At 42.8% G+C, this 17052-nt stretch overlaps 1 long non-coding RNA gene across 1 annotated transcript in view; it reads right to left on the bottom strand.

The window, feature by feature from the left end:
- Nucleotides 1–2087: 2087 nt before the first annotated feature.
- The window catches only part of LOC141407155 (uncharacterized), an 86566-nt gene continuing 71601 nt past the window's right edge, over nt 2088–17052 (bottom strand). The window contains exon 2 of the long non-coding RNA XR_012414683.1: nt 2088–2672. This is a non-coding gene — a long non-coding RNA (uncharacterized lncRNA). The remainder of the gene's footprint in view (nt 2673–17052) is intronic.

Here is a 17052-nt window from a genome sequence, read left to right as displayed (position 1 = left end):
AGCAAAGGCCCAAGGTGGGAGGGTGGGGGGTGTGTGTGTGTGTTTTCACCAAAAGATCTAGCAAGAAGAGGGTTGAAGAGCTGTGGGGTGATCTATTTCTAAATGAAAGATCGTACATAGTGCAGAGGTGGCTGGTGCTACTGGCTTTCTTTGGTTCCTAGGGTACTGCAAATAGGGTGGAGATGAAGACAAGTTCTCACCCTCTGGCTACACTGGCACGTGGGAACAGCCTTCTCTTGGAGGACGGTTGCCAGACAGAGGTATGTGGGCACCTACGCATTGCCATGGACCTCAAGATGAGAGTGGAGTGGGCCATTCTCACTGCTCCCACCCTGGAGCTGAGCCCCCTCCTGAGCCCTTGTTGCCGCGCCTGTGAGGCGGGCACAGCTGCGAATGGCAGCCGCGAGGTAATTGTGGGAAGAGTATGCTAATCAGCAGATGCCTGCGATTAACTTGCCTTTCCTGTTGCCTGTCAAACCCAAGCTGCCTTTGTTGGAAAAGATAATTAAATTGGAATCAGATGTCTGCAGTACATATTTTATTCAGAGCCTTAGATGACAATAGAGGAAGTTGACTTGCCGTCCACCTTCAGATTCCCACCTTCGTCCACGCTCAGGGCCTGAGCTTGGCGTCTACTCTGTGAGCTTCTTGTTGAACAATCAAGGGGCACCACTAGGTGCTTATGAGCTTATTAATGCTAGTATGTTGTCAAAATGCATCTTTGTTCCTGTGAGAGTGGATGAAACCTGTCTTGGAAAGTGTGGAATCCAGATCGACTGGGTACTCTAGCCAGCGTCGTCCCTGTGCACTCCCCTCATGCACCCTGTTTGCCTCCGGTGTGATCCGAGGGGACCAAGGGCTCTGCTCCCCTCCCTCACTGAGGCTGTCCCCACGTGCCATCATGGTGCTCGAGCTCAGGGCCTGCACATGCTTTTCTGCCTCTTGTGGACGGCTCTGCCCTGCTCCGGCAGGTGACAGTCATGACGGTGACTTTGGCTCAGTGAATGCCCAGGAAGCTCGTTAGATTTCTTTTCTTCGTGTGATGCATTAGCTCTGATACATCTTATAGGATGGGAAAGTGAAGAGTGCTTAGGGGGCGAGAGGTTCTTTCTTTTGAGTACAAATGGTAGTTTTCATTAAGGACTTTATATGAGGAAAAGATTTGTAAGGAGAAACCAGTATGCCCTGTCCCACCTTCTTCCTCATACTCCAAGCCTCCCGTCATCCTCACAGTATCGTTGCTCTCCCTCCATGCCTGGGACCCTGGAAGGATGAGTAACTGGCCTAGCCTCTTGTTTGTTAGCAATGGAGAAAGGAAGCCAGAGAGTGAAACACGTGTGGGAGACCCGACCTAGGAGACACAGGACCAAGACATGGCTCCTTGTAATTAGTTATATCAAACTGCAAATCTTCTGCACAGCAAGGGAGACAACAGAGTGTAAAGGCAACCTGAAGAATAGAAGAAAATATTTGCAAACCATATATCTGACAAGCAGTTAATTTCCAAAATATCTAAGCAACTCCCGAGACTCAATAGCAAGAAAACAAATCATCTGGTTAAAATATGGGCATAGGACTTAAATAGCCATTTCTTAGTTTTGCCTCTCTCCACAGAGACTTTCTAAAAAAACTCAAAAAACAATAACAAAAAAACCCTTAGGGGAGGTGAATCTGCTGAAAAAGCAGGGAAACCTGGCCAGAAGCTGCCTTGGGGTGACATAGGGAGCTGTGATGTCCGGCTGGCCTGGGACAGCACATGTGTGCACTGTGACACAGGGAAACTTCAGGAGGAGGGCCTGGGAGATGGCGCTCAGCACGGGGAGGGAGTTGTGCCTGAGGATGGTCTGGATAGGGCAGTTTGCCTGTGAGTGGGGAGGGTGATGGGAGTCACTGGTTTGCTACAGGTTACACGTTCTGCCTGTGAGGTCATGCAGGAGGATGGAGAGCCATCCACGACCTGCCAGTCAATGGGAAAAATACTGTCTCGGTAGTACTTTTGAATTGTTTGAATACTTGCTTAAGGTGAAAAAGGACCTTAACCTTAACCAAACTTTGGCGAGGCTCCTCTGAGCACGCTGCACCCCCACTTTTATTTATTTATTTTTTTGAATGAACCTTATCCTTGGTCCTATCTTTGATCTGCCTAGCCCAGTGCTGACCAGAAATCCTGTGGTCAGTTTAACGAGAGTCCCTGTACCCTTGATGCCTAACTAAGTTTCTGGTATGAATTTTCCATCTGCTCCTTCCCTCTGTTCATTGTCCCCACCTGTCCCTGCTGTACGCAGAGTCGCTGAGTTCAAGCTCTCTCCCATTGACAATAGACTTAAATGAAGTCTTCCTCGCTATTTTAACAAGTGTCAGAATAACTTCTCTTTTACATGGCCTAGGGCCTAACACGCCAGAAGCCCCACTGGTGTAATTCCATGCTCCCTGCAACCGCATTTGTCCGTTTCCCCTCTGCCCCCACACTTGCTCACCTCCAGGTGCAGTTGGAAGCCATGCTCCATTAAGTGGAGAAAGATTTGACCAGAACCTGAGTAGGGAAGATCTCTGTGTGCCTTTTTTTCCATCTTAGAGGCATCCGATTGTAACACAAGCTGGAAGGTTTTTATGGGGTGATTTCTTCTTCCTTGAACATGGTTCACTCTTCAATATCAAGCTCTGTGCGATCTCTTGAAATAATTAAAATAGAGTGGATGGTTAGGTGATGTTGCTGCCTGCCAACCTTCTGAATGAGGACCTGGCATTCAGAAACTAGCTCAAATGTGTCACTCTTGGTATTTTTTCATTGAAATTCACCAACACTGTCTGAGTCCACCCTTCACATTTAATGTATTAAGACCCTATACATTGTAAGACACAATGAGTTATTGGATTAGAAATTGGGAACACATCACTTTGACTTGTAAGGACTCATGTCATACCCCAAATGGATGAGTTGACTCTCAGGGATTGTAATTAATGGGCTTCCTACCAACGGTACCTGCTAATGGACAAAGGGTCATTCAGCACAGACAAGAACTTTGTCCCAAGTATGTGTTTTATAAGGTAGTAGCTGAACGTCAAGTCAGAGGTAGGAAAATATTCTCTAATTTTCTATTCTGAAATTGATTTCCAGCATGAGAATGGCACACAGTACATACAGCATTCCCCTGCCACTGAACGCTCATGCCCAGCTGCATTTAGGTTCTGAGGGAGGCCTACTTTGAGGTTCAGGATGTGTAACAGCCCAATGTTGGAGTTACTGTTACTGTTAAAAAGTGAATCCAGCCCCAGCTTCCTGGAGACAGTTTGAGTTTATACCTTTGTCCCAGCGTTTTTATTGATAGTGCCTTGTTCACCCTCAAAGGTACTCAGTTTTGGCTGATTTTTAGATCATAAGGCCACCCTAGTTCTAGCATGTTGATGAAGATGTGGTTTACTTCATTGTACAGAGTCCTTTTCATGAGGACTTTTCTCATTTTTCTTAATCCTCAAGACCAAGGATGTTTGTACCACTTCTTATTAACAATTTTGTCATTATGTTGGAGACAAAGATCACATAACAGATCACAGTTCTGTTTTTACATTGAGTTTATGGGAAACTCAGAACTATCTCTAGTAATGCTACAGGTCTACCCTCTATAAATTTTTATTTGTTTGTTTTTGAGATGGAGTTTCACTCTCGTTGCCCAGGCTGGAGTGCAATGGCACGATCTCAGCTCACCACAACCTCTGCCTCCCAGGTTCAAGCGATTCTCCTGCCTCAGTCTCCCGAGTAGCTGGGATTACAGGCATGCGCCACCATGCCCGGCTAATTTTGTATTTTTGGTAGAGTCTGGGTTTCTCCATGTTGGTTAGCCTGGTCTCAAACTCCCGACCTCAGGTGATCCACCCACCTCGGCCTCCCTATAGTGCTGGGATTACAGGCGTGGGCCACCACGTCCGGCTCCCTCTATGCATTTTTATATGATCTCAGTCTATTTGCTCCCAGTTCTTGACTTTTTGCTTATAGCATTGTTCTTAATTTTTCAGACTCCTTTGAATCAATTCTGGACAAGACAATTATAAAACAATTATAAAGGCTAAATTTAACATTCATAGGCAAAAATGAACCTTAGCCTAAGTCTTGTACATTATCTAAAAACAAATTCAAAATGGAGCATAGACACAAATCTACACAACTTTTTTTATAACAGGGGAAAATGTTTGCAATTTAAGACTAGGCAAGAGTTCTTAGCCTAGACACCAAGATCTATTTTTAAAAAATTTGTAAACTGGGCTTTATTAAATTTGAAAACTTTTTCTTTTCTACAACACACTCTTTGAAGAAAATGGAAAAACAAGCTACAGACCTGAAGAAAACATTTTCACACCACATATCTGACAAAGGACTCCTATGTAAAATATATAAAGAACTCTGAACTCAACAGAAAACAACAAGAATTGAATATGAAAATGGGAAAGAGACAAACATTTCATCGGGGAGTATATTCAAATGGCAAACAGCCTATGAAAGGTGTTCAGCATCGTTAGCCATTAGGAAAATGCAAACTAAAACCACAGTGAAATATTGCCACACACTTAACAGAAGGGCTGTTAGAAAGAAGGAAAGTGCCGAATGCTGGTAAGGATGGCAGGAGGCAGCAACTGGATCTCTTACGTTTAGCTGATGGTGACGTGAAATAGCACAGCCTCTAAAGAAAACATTTGGGCAGTTTCTTCAAAAACCAAACCTGTAGCTACCATGACACTCAGCAATTACACTCCTGAGCATTTACGCATGTGGAATGAAAACATGTTCTATATAAAAACCTGTGCCCCAATGTTTACAGCAGCTTTATTTGTAGCAGTCAAATAAAATGAAACAGCTCAGATGTCCTTCAACAGGTGAACGGTTCAACAAACTGGTACATCCCTGCCATGGAATGCTACTCTGCAGTAAGAAAGAATAAGCTATTGCTATGCTGAAAAGCCTATAGCTGAATCTCTAGAAAAAGTATGCAGAGCAAGAAAGGCCAATCCCAAAAGGATACATATCATATGTTATATATGTATAATATTCTTGAAAAAGTACAGAAATTGCGACGACATGAGTATTTGCCAGGAGTTAAGGAGAGGTATAGGTGAGGGGAAAGTGTTGGTTGCAGGTAAAAGTCACCATGAAGGAACCTTGTGGTGACAGAAATATTCTGTATCTTGGCCGTATTGATGCCAGTATTCTGGTCAGGATATTGCACTGTAGTTTTGAGGAACTGTCATGCTTTGCTTCACAGCAGCAGCACTATTTTTCACTCTCACTAGCAGTGCACAAATGTCCCAATATCTCCGCATCCTCACCAACATCTGTCTTTGTTTGTTGTGATAACTGGCATCCTAATGGGTATGAAGTGGTTGTAGTGTAGCTTTGCAAAATGCTACTACCATTGTGGGGCACTGGGGAAGTGGTACACAGGATCTCTCTGTATTACTTCTTAACAAGTTCATGTGAGTTTACAACGATCTCAAAATCAGAAATTAATAAAAAAGTGATATGCTTATTGCCAAAATTAGACAGTCATGAAAACTGTAAAGATGAAAATAAAAATCACCCTTCATCCCACTACTAAGAGGAGGCAGCATTTGGTGGCTTTGGAGGTAAAAATCTTTGGTATCATTTTTTAACCTCACCATGGTTTAACTTTGTTGGCCTCTGTTTTCTTATCAATAAAATGGGAATGATACTAGTGTAAAGAATTGTTAAGGGGTCTAACAATTTACCATAGTTGCAAACTAACAGATTATTCTGCTGCAGTTTCACGAATGCTAGGAAGAAGACCCATGATTCCTGGGCCAGAACGTAGCAGGACCCACAGCAGCAGGAGTCACTCAGTTCTCTAAGCCCCTCTTTCCCCCAGGAACCACAGGAGGGCAAGGCAGTGACTCTACCCTCAGTGTTGGAGTTACAGTAGAGTAGCTTAGGGAACTCAAAACATTGATATCAGGCAGTAAGCTTGCATGACCTTCGCCTGGAGGTATTTTTATTATATTGGACAATAAACCCAATTGCCCTATCTCTGTCTTACAATGCTAAACTTCCCTTGAAAGGACGGATCGTTCCCAACAAAGAAAGCTGGTCCCTCTGATTGAAAACAATGCCAAAATTCAATAGATACGTGGGAAATGGTCCACCAGCCATTCCATATGTCAAGATATTTCTGTGAGTTTGTTTCTTCAGGGGGAGGAAAGAGTAAAGGCTTCACAGGTAAAGGCTTACACAGTGCCTGGAACATGGTTGACTCCTGAATAAAATTTAGTTTCCATCTTTCAAAAAAATTTTACAATCACAGACAGCTCTTCTAGTCGCTGGTCATGTCATATATCTTTCCACCTACACTTTCCATCAAATTTCCATGAGTTCTGGCCTACGTCTAAAATACCAGTGTCTTTAACCACGTTTCCTTTCTTTGTCTCCTTGTTCTTCAAGAAATCAAGAAGTTCCAGAAAATAGCTACAGAGGATGGTAGGAAGCTGCCAGCTTCATCTCCCAGGATAAAGTTGATGAAATTATCTGTGATTCTAACAGCTTTTCAGACTGTGAAAGATTCAATTCCATCTACTTGGGCCAGTAATAGCTTTTAAAACTCTCTATTCCTGAGTTGCTTCCTAGTTTATTTTTGTCCTAAATCTTATTTTAGAAGTATAGATTTAAGTGTTTTTTAAACGTGGAATGAATAGAGAGGTGGGACTTGTTCATGACAATTCAAAGTAGAAGGTTTGGTAGGAAATGAGTTTGAAGCGAAAACTTACCTTTCATTCTGTCGCATTTCAATGTTGCATTATGGCCAGGGGACCACAAAGGAAAGACTGGAGGATGTTACTAAAAACTTTCAGTCATAACAAATATTTTTCTCCCACTTCAGTCTTTTCAACTCTGCATAAGCCGAGACTTAGGACATCGGACAGGAAACTACCAGGATCTCAGTTCTTAGAAAAGTCTAGTGAAGATTTTTAAAATTTCTGTGCAAATGAGTGGTCTCTGATATTCTTAGTGATTCTTCCAACTTAAGGTCTAGGCCAAACAGAAGGTGAAATAATCTTCTTCACTTTCTATTGAGACAGAACACTCCAGAACCCAATGTAGTTTCTCATTTACATTTTCCCTTTAGAAAACATTGTTCCTTTAGAGTTAACAGACGCATGACACCGCATGTTTCTGTAAGCTCTAAAGGGACAATATTTTCAGGTGGTTATAATTTTCTTGTGATAGAACTAGTAGAGATATGGAAGGAATGCCTATTGTTTCGGAACCAAGAAATTTTAGAGGCCACCTCCATTAGTAGTTAGTTCAAAAGAGACTTTTTAAAAGCCCTCTACTGAACTTTCGGCATAAAACTGCATGAGCTGCTGGAGGAGAAACAAACAGCCACAGTCTCTACATTTTAGTATCAGGAAACATGTGGAATTTGCTCAGATGGACAAGGTAAGCTAGGGAGACAAAGGAAGGTTGCAGGCAAGGGGTGCTCCAGAGGTGGAGAGATACCAGGGGAATTAAAATCACCCTAAATCCAAAAATACATAAAAAAGAAACTGGACAGATCAGAGCCGACTGCAGGAAAGAAGTTCCAACGTACCCACCATTTAACGGACCAGACTCTTGATTAAAAGAGATAGACTCCGTTTAATGGAGCATGCATGATTTAAGAGATGGCCTTCCAAAAGCACAACTTCTGGAGGGAGAGTAAAGGAAAAAGAGAAGGAAAAAGCATCTTCCAGCAGTTGGGCAGTGATGAGGAAAAGAAGTAAAAGGGAAGAGTTAGGTTCTTCCAGACAGAAGCACCACAAACCCTGCAACATCACTGAAACAAAGAAACAAAAACAAAACCCTATTATAAATCATCTGACCTTTGCTAGACAGAAAAAGGTCCCATTAAACCAGGAATCATTTAAAACACCTCAATATCGTTGAAATGAACAAGAAAAAAATTAAATCCACAGAGAGCTTGATTTGCAGAAAGTCATGAAATGAACTTTTACACAAATCTGTCCTCAAAAAATAATCATAAAGAAGAAGAAAACTGTAAATCTACATTTCAAACAGAATTGTGTGTACTCAAGTATTTTAGGATATGATAAAACACTTTGGAATAGAAACTCAAAAACTAGAAACAGAAATGGACAATAAACAAGGAGAAAGTTTATAAAAGTTGATTGAATTCAGAAGGAAATGGAAGAAAAAGACAAAATTGTCTCATAAATAAAAATTAAATTACAGAATGCCCAAAGGAGAATAGAATCAAATGCAGATTTTAAAAAGGGGCATCAGAGAAAGGCAGGAAGGCAGCTACCAGAATGAAAATGGTGTAAAGAGGGCCAGCCACAGTGGCTCACACCTGTAATCCCAGCACTTTGGGAGGCTGAGGTGGGTGGATCATTTGAGGTCAGAGTTCAAGACCAGCCTGGCCAATATTGCGAAACCCTGTCTCTACTGAAAATACAAAAATTAGCTGAGCATGGTGGCAGGAGCATGTAATCCCAGCTACTCAGGAGGCTGAGGTGGGAGAATCACTTGAACCCAGGAGGTGGAGGCTGCAGTGAGCTGAGATTGTGCCGCTGCACTCCACCCTGGGTGACAGAGCAAGAGGAAGAAAGAAATGAAAGAAAGAAAGAAAAGAAAAAGGAAGGAAGGAAGGAAGGAAGGAAGGAAGGAAGGAAGGAAGGAAGGGAAGGAGGGAGGGAAGGAAGGAAGAAAAAGAAAGAAAGAAAAGAGAAAGAAAGAGAGAAAGAAGAAAGAAAGGGAAAGAAGAAAGGAAGGAAGGAAGGAAAGAAGGAAAGAGTGGGAGAAAAAGTAGGGGAAATGTAAGATAGGCTAAGAAGGAATAATATTACTATTACTGAAGTCCCTGAAGAAGAAAAACATGTCAACACAGCAGAACTAATATTTAAAACTATAATCCAAGAAATATTTCCAAAATTAGAAAAAGATCCGAATCTACATATTGAAAGGACTGACTGACTACCTGGGAAAATTAACCAAGAATGATCAACTCTGAGGCGGTTCCTAATAAAACTATTAGATTTCAAAGATGAAGATGAAATTCTTATAATCTGCAGGGTGAAAGTACAAATAATTCTATAAAATGAAAGAGTTAGACCAGCAGCAAAACCAATGCACAAGGCAAGGCAACAATAGAGCAATATTTCTTAAAAACTTAGTGAAAAAAGGTTCAGGATTCTTCATTTCCCTCCTTATGTCTACATTTATTAATTAGAATACAATTATGAAGAAGAACGGTCTCTTCTTCCCCATCTACTTCTTTGATTACTTATTTACATCAGTATGTGCTCATGACTATTTATTTTATTCTATGAGTTAAAATCCAGTGTTACCATTATTTATGTAATTGTGCAGATTGTTCCAGTATGGACAATTGGAGACTCCTTCAAGTTGGCTCCTGGCTTTTTAAATTTCCAAGTAGAAAATTCTTTCTATTATTTGTTTGTTTTTACTAAATTTTCCTTTTATTATATTGTGATGTGTAGATGTATTGTATTGTATTGTAATTATTGTATTATGCAGTGTAGTATTGTATTGTTGTATTGTGTAGTATAGTGTTGTCATACAAGAAAATATTCAGATTATGCATCTGACAAAGAACTAGTGTCCAGAATCTAGGAGGAACTCAAGCAAATCAGCAGGAAAAGACAAATAATCGCATCAAAAAGTGGGCAAAGGACATGAACAGACGTTTCTCAAAAGAAGATATACAAACAGCCAACGAACATATGAAGAAATACTCAACAGCACTAATCATTAGGGAAATGCAAATTAAAACCACAATGAGATACCACCTTACTCCTTCAAGAATGGCCACAATTAAAAAGTCAAAAAAGCAGAACAATTGACAATTGCAGATATGGGACCGTATCCTTATAGCAGAACAATTCACAAGTGCAAGGATATGGGACCAATTTAAGTGCCCATTGATCAATGAATGGATAAAGAAAATGTGGTATATATACACCATGGAACACAACTCAGCCATAAAAAGGAACAAAATAATGTCTTTTGCAGCAACTTGGATGGAGCTGGAGGTCGTTGTTCTAAATGAAGTAACTCAGGAATGGAAAACCAAATACCGTATGTTCTTACTTATAAGTGGGAGCTAAGCTATGAGGATGCAGAAACATACAAAGCAATATAATGGACTGTGGGAATTCCGAGGTGGGAAGAGGTACGAAAGAGGGTGAGGCATAAAAAACAACATATTGGGTACAGTGTACACTACTCAGGTGACAGGTGCACTAAAATTTCAGAATTCACCACTAAAGAACTCATCCATGTAACCAAAAACCACCTGTACCCCCAAAACTATTGATAATAGTGAAAAAATAAATAAAATATTTATTCATAAAAATTACTAATATTCTTTTTTGTGACCTGAGCCATAGAATAAGATAAATATTCATGAGTCCATGCCTTTATATATAGTCAAATAAATAAATCAGAGAGAAGAGGTAGCTTTTCCTCACAGTAGAATTTGCAAATAATTAATGTAGACAGAAGAAGGGAAATAGAGAATCACTGTTAGGCAAACACCATAAAATTAAAGGCATGCAAGATCCACCAATGCTAAAATTAGTCACATACATTGAGAAGAAACTTTGAAGATCTGTATAGTCTCAAAGTATCTCCCTCAATACACTTACCAATTATAAAAGGAAAGATAGTAACTTTACAGTGGAAAAAAATAGCAGGCACCAACTTAACCAAATGATTAAGGTAAACCAGAAAGAACTGAGGAACTGCTACAGACTATAATAGAACAGATGAAATAACAAATCAATACAATGTGGAATCCTGGATAGAATTCTGAAACAAAAAGACAAAGTCAAAAAATTGTAAAACACATGAAAAGATGCTCAAAATCATTGGTCATTAGGAGTTGCAGATAAAACTACAATAAGGTATCAAGTACCTGTTAGACTGGATTAAAAATACTGACAACACCAAGTGCTGGTGAGGATACAGTACCACAGTAACCTGCTGGTGAGAATGCAAAATGGAATAGTCTGGAAAAGAGTTTGGAATTTTCTTAAACATTTAAACACATGCAACATCAAGAATATACCCTTACGTGAACTATGGACTTTGGGTGACTGTGATATGTCAATGTAAGTTCACCAATTATAACAAATGTGCTGCTCTGGTAGGGGATGTTGATGATGGGGGAGGCTGTGTGTGTGTGTTCAGGTAGGGGCTCTATGAGATCTCTGTACCTTCTGCTCAATTTTGCTGTGAACCTGAAACTGCTCTGAAAAATAAAGTCCCATAAGTGTTTTAAGTTAAACATACACTTATGACTCCAGAAATCCTACCTCTAGATATTTATCCTAGAGAAATAAAAAGTTGTGTTTATAGAAAAACTTGTTTGTGGATATTTGTAGCTAATATAACAATACCGTATCCCATATGGAACTGCCCTGATGGCTATGTAGTATGAAAGATGTGTCCTACCACACAGCAATACCTGGGATGCAGGTTTTTTCTGCTGCAGGCTAAAGGCCAGTGTCTACCTATCGGCCCAGAAGGCTGGCAGTGCTTTGGCCGAGGTCTCACTCAGCATATTCCTCTCCTTTGAGCGGTAACTTCCTTCCTTTATTGGAAAATGTGTAGTTTAATACCACATGTCGCTGTAGTGTTTTTGTGCAGGGTGGATCCAAGTTTCGAGAAGCCTGAAGCTCCCACAGTTTTTGTGATCCTCATTAACAAAAGAATAGAAGGCTACACATACAAAATTAAGTACACTGGAGAATATTTTTTAGTATAGAGGGCTACACATACAAAATTAAGTACACTGGAGAATATTTTTTAGAATAGAAGGCTACAAATACAAAATTAAGTACACTGGAGAATATTTTTTAGAAGGAGAAAATAAATCTCAACAAATTACAAATGTTTAGAAGCTGAAAAAAAAATCACAAAATCCAGGAAAGCGACATCATGTTTTTATTAACTCCCTGTCACATTTCATCATACGTGCTTCTTGCAATTTTTGACTATGTACTCTTTGATCAATTTTGCAGGCCATTTGCATAGAGAGGTTCGGAAGATCCTTCTTTCTTCTGATTGATTTACATTTTTATTTATTATTGATAGTTGGGATGCATAAAACATGCAACTCTACATAGACATGTACCCCCCATTTGCAGTATTGATTGGAAGAAGCCTACACATCTAAGAATTCTGATCAATACTAGTTTGTGCAATTCTCATCAAAAAGGAAAAACCAGCCCACCTGGTTTGTGATCCTCACCGAGTGTGTTTCTCAGAGAGAGAGACATTTTGTTTTGACTGTTGCCTGTGGTGACCGACTACTGGGCTCACGATTCTCAAGTCTGATGCTGATTAGGCCTGAACATTTCACTGCCTACACATTTCTGTTGCCATGATTCATGGCTTAGAGAAGGGTAGAGGATTCCTGCTGGCAGAACTGGTTTCAAAATCACTCAATAAACCTAGCCTTGGTGCTTTACATTTCAGTGTAGCTTACGGGGGCGTTTGGCATCTATTCCATTTTCTTTAGCTGAAACTATGACAACAGCATAACCCTTGAATGCCCTATTTCAAAACCTTGTGGAAACATGTATCTTCATCCATTTTTCTTTTTGTGCAATCGAATTATATCAAGTATTGCTGGCCTTGCACCCCTGAGCCTCACCCCTGAAACAAAAGCCCCTAGAGGGCACCCTGCTTTGCCCCTGCCCTCACTGATGTTTGTGTTGTCACTGCTTCGGACTGTGGCCTTCCCCCTGTTGTCATCTGATTTCCATCCGCTTCTAACCTCGTACCACCTCGGTGGTGACACCCCTTCCCAACAGGTATGAAGAGGTTTCCTGCATCACACAACTTGCTGAATTCCAGGTTTTCTTCGCAATCACACAAGTGGAAATATTTGAATGGTGGTGACAGTGGAGGTGATAGTACTGGTGGTCGAGAGGTTGGGGAAAGTGGTGGTATTGGAGGTGTTGGTGGTGTTAGGGGTCGTGGAGGTGGACATTGTGGAGGTGGAGGTGGTGGGGTCGGTGGAGGGACAGTGATGGAGGAGGTGGTGGGGTCGGTGGAGGGACGGTGATGGTGGAGGTGGTGGGGTCGGTGGAGGGACGGTGATGGTGGAGGTGGTGGGGTCGGTGGAGGGACGGTGATGGTGGAGGTGGTGGGGTCGGTGGAGGGACGGTGATGGTGGAGGTGGTGGGGTCGGTGGAGGGACGGTGATGGTGGAGGTGGTGGGGTCGGTGGAGGGACGGTGATGGAGGAGGTGGTGGGGTCGGTGGAGGGACGGTGATGGTGGAGGTGGTGGGGTCGGTGGAGGGATGGTGATGGTGGAGGTGGTGGGTGGCCAGCAGGGGTAGCGGTGTGGGTGGTGGAGGTGAAACCTGTGAGCCTGTGACAGAGCAGACCCCAGGCCCTTCTCTGCATTCCCTGCGCTCCAGAGTGTGGAAGTTCACAGAACACAGCCTCCGCTGAAGACGAGCTCCCAGGGGAAAACAACTGTGAGCAGAAAACACAAAAGGGAGTTTGCATCCCAAGGCCCAGATGAAGATCTGAAAGAGACCTTGGATAGAGAGGAGAGAGATCATCTAGAGAAACATCCCCAAAATAATGCATACCATCCCTCTGATGGTTGAAACACATTTAGTTCTGTCCCTCCACCGACCCCACCCCCTCCTCCATCACTGTCCCTCCACCAACTCCACCACCTCCTCCATCACTGTCCCTCCACCAACTCCACCACCTCCACCATCACCGTCCCTCCACTGACTCCACCACCTCCTCCATCACTGTCCCTCCACCAACTCCACCACCTCCTCCATCACTGTCCCTCCACTGACTCCACCACCTCCTCCATCACTGTCCCTCCACCGACTCCACCACCTCCACCATCACCGTCCCTCCACCGACCCCACTCCCTTCACCATCACCGTCCCTCCACCGACCCCACCACCTCCACCATCACCGTCCCTCCACCGACCCCACCACCTCCTCCATCACCGTCCCTCCACCGACCCCACTCCCTTCACCATCACCGTCCCTCCACCGACCCCACCACCTCCACCATCACCGTCCCTCCACCGACCCCACTCCCTTCACCATCACCGTCCCTCCACCGACCCCACCACCTCCTCCATCACCGTCCCTCCACCGACCCCACCACCTCCACCATCACCGTCCCTCCACCGACCCCACCCCCTCCACCATCACCGTCCCTCCACCGACCCCACCCCCTCCTCCATCACCGTCCCTCCACCGACCCCACCACCTCCACCATCACCGTCCCTCCACCGACCCCACCACCTCCTCCATCACCGTCCCTCCACCGACTCCACCTCCTCCACCATCACCGTCCCTCCACCGACTCCACCTCCTCCACCATCACCGTCCCTCCACCGACTCCACCTCCTCCTCCATCACCGTCCCTCCACCGACCCCACCACCTCCACCATCACCGTCCCTCCACCGACCCCACCACCTCCACCATCACCGTCCCTCCACCGACTCCACCCCCTACACCTGCACTGTCCCTCCACTGACTCCAGAATAAATGAAAACAAATTCATACCTAGCTATATTGCAGTGAATTTTCTGAACTTCAAAAACAATGAGAAAATCTTAAGAGTCACTGCGATAAGTGACAGATTGAGGAAAGGAAGCAGGCGGGCAGCTGGTGGTCTTCCAAGCACTATAGCTGATCAGCAACCAGAGATTCCAGAGAAACATGGAATGATACCTTAAAGTGCTAAGGCTAACGAACTGCTGAGCACAAAGGACATTTTTCAGGCACACCTAGAGATTCTGAAAGTGTAAACACAAGTCCCAGGCCCTCATTTGAATATAAAAATGTAACTAAAGATTGATCATCAGGAAAAATGGAAATGAATTCAAAAGCAGAGAGTGGGATACAGAAAACGATGAAGACAGAAGTCCGTGAACATGTTGACAAATCCAAATTAGTATTTATTATAAATAATAACATTGATAACTGATCTAGGTGGAGTTTTAAAAAGCAGTGAAACTAAAAGATTAGAAGACAATAAATACAGAAGATAAGAATTTACAAGGATCGGAGTCTGAGAGTCTCGCATGCTATAGGGCCAGAACAAAGTGATCTATCAGATTTCAACCCTGTTAAAGAATCACGTTGAACGCTTAAGAATAACTTCTTAAAGAATATAAGCAGAATGTTTAACTTCCAAATCAGTTGGAATAATATGGGAACAAAGAAAACTTTTCAATAAATTAGAAATCAGGAAAGGAGGAGGGAAAGGAAGCCAAGAAAATGAATGGTAAAGAAAACATATCAATGAGACGGTAGAAATCACTTCAGGTGGACGGGGGAAAGTGGCAGCTCCTATGCCTGTGGCAAGGCCAGATGTGGAATTGGACGCCTCTCTTCTACAGCACCTCTTCCCAAAATTAGTTAATTAATTAATTAATTTATTTATTTGATTTTTATATATTTAGGGAGTACAAGTTCATATATTGTGTCACGGTGAAGTCTGGGTTTTTAGTGTACCCATTACCCAAATAGTAAACATTGTACAAAATAGGTAATTTTCAACCCTCCCCCACCTCCCACCCTCCCACCTTTCGGAGTTTCCAGTGCCTGTTATTCCACTCTGTATGTCCGTGCGTACCCATTCTTTAGCTCCCACTTGTAAGTGAGAATATGCAGTATTTCACTTTGTTTTTGAGTTATTTCACTTAGGATAACGGCCTCCAGTTCCATCTGTGTTGCCGCAAAGGACATGATTTCATTCTTTTTCATGGCTGCATAGTAGTCCATGGTGTATATATGGCACAGTTTTCTTTATCTAGTCCTGTTGATGGACACAGGTTGATTCCATGACTTTGCCATTGTGAATAATGCTGTGATAATCATACAAATGCAGGCATCTTTTTGATATAATAATGTCTTACCCTTTGGCTAGATACCCGGTAGTGGGATTGCTGGATCAAATGGTAACTCCATTTTTAGTTCTTTGAGAAAACTTCCTACTGTTTTCCATAAAGCTGTACTAATTTACATTCCCACCAATAGTATGTAAGCATTCCCTTTCCTCCACATCCTCTCCAATGCCTGCTGTTTTTACACTTTTTCTTTTTTTTTTTTTTTTTTTTTTTTTTTTGAGACGGAGTCTCGCTCTGTCACCCAGGCTGGAGTGCAGTGGCCGGATCTCAGCTCACTGCAAGCTCCGCCTCCCGGGTTTATGCCATTCTCCGGCCTCAGCCTCCCGAGTAGCTGGGACTACAGGCGCCCGCCACCTCGCCCGGCTAGTTTTTTGTATTTCTTAATAGAGACGGGGTTTCACCGTGTTAGCCAGGATGGTCTCGATCTCCTGACCTCGTGATCCGCCCGTCTCGGCCTCCCAAAGTGCTGGGATTACAGGCTTGAGCCACCGCGCCCGGCCTACACTTTTTAATAATAGTCATTCTGACTGTTGTAAGATGGTATCTCATTGTGATTTTAATTTGCGTTTTTCTGATGATTAGTGATGTTGAGCCTTTTTTCATATGCTTGTTGGCCATTTGTATATCTTCTTTTGAAAAATATCTGTTCATGCCCTTTGCCCACTTCTTTTTCTTTTTAGAGATAGGGTCTCATTCTGTCACCCAGGTAGGGTGCAGTCATAGCTCACTGCAGTCTTGAACTCTTGGGCTCAAGCAATCCCTCCACCTCAGCTTCTCAAGTAGCTGGGACTACAGGCATGTGCCAACACACCTGGTTCATTTTAAAAATTTTTGTAGAGATGGGGTCTCTTTGGGTTCAGCATTATAGGGTGATCATCTGGGAACTCCACAGGCTGGCAGAGGCAGGGACATGGAAGTTAGGAGAATCATTGTTCTTCTAGGAACATGCTAGAATCATGCTAGATTCAATGCCTGCTTCCATCCAACACAACTCATCCTTTCTTTGAGCTCTTGTCTTCATTTTCAAACCAGTACATTGCACCTTCATTGCCTCTGGGCATCTCTGCTGTCCCCTCAAGGTCTGGTACATTGCTGGGTTCACGGTCAGCTTGGATGGAATAATC

Source organism: Macaca fascicularis, chromosome 7 (assembly GCF_037993035.2).
Source record: "Macaca fascicularis isolate 582-1 chromosome 7, T2T-MFA8v1.1".
In the NCBI taxonomy this organism is placed as follows: Eukaryota; Metazoa; Chordata; class Mammalia; order Primates; family Cercopithecidae; genus Macaca; species Macaca fascicularis.
This window is presented reverse-complemented; position numbering and strand designations above follow the sequence as displayed.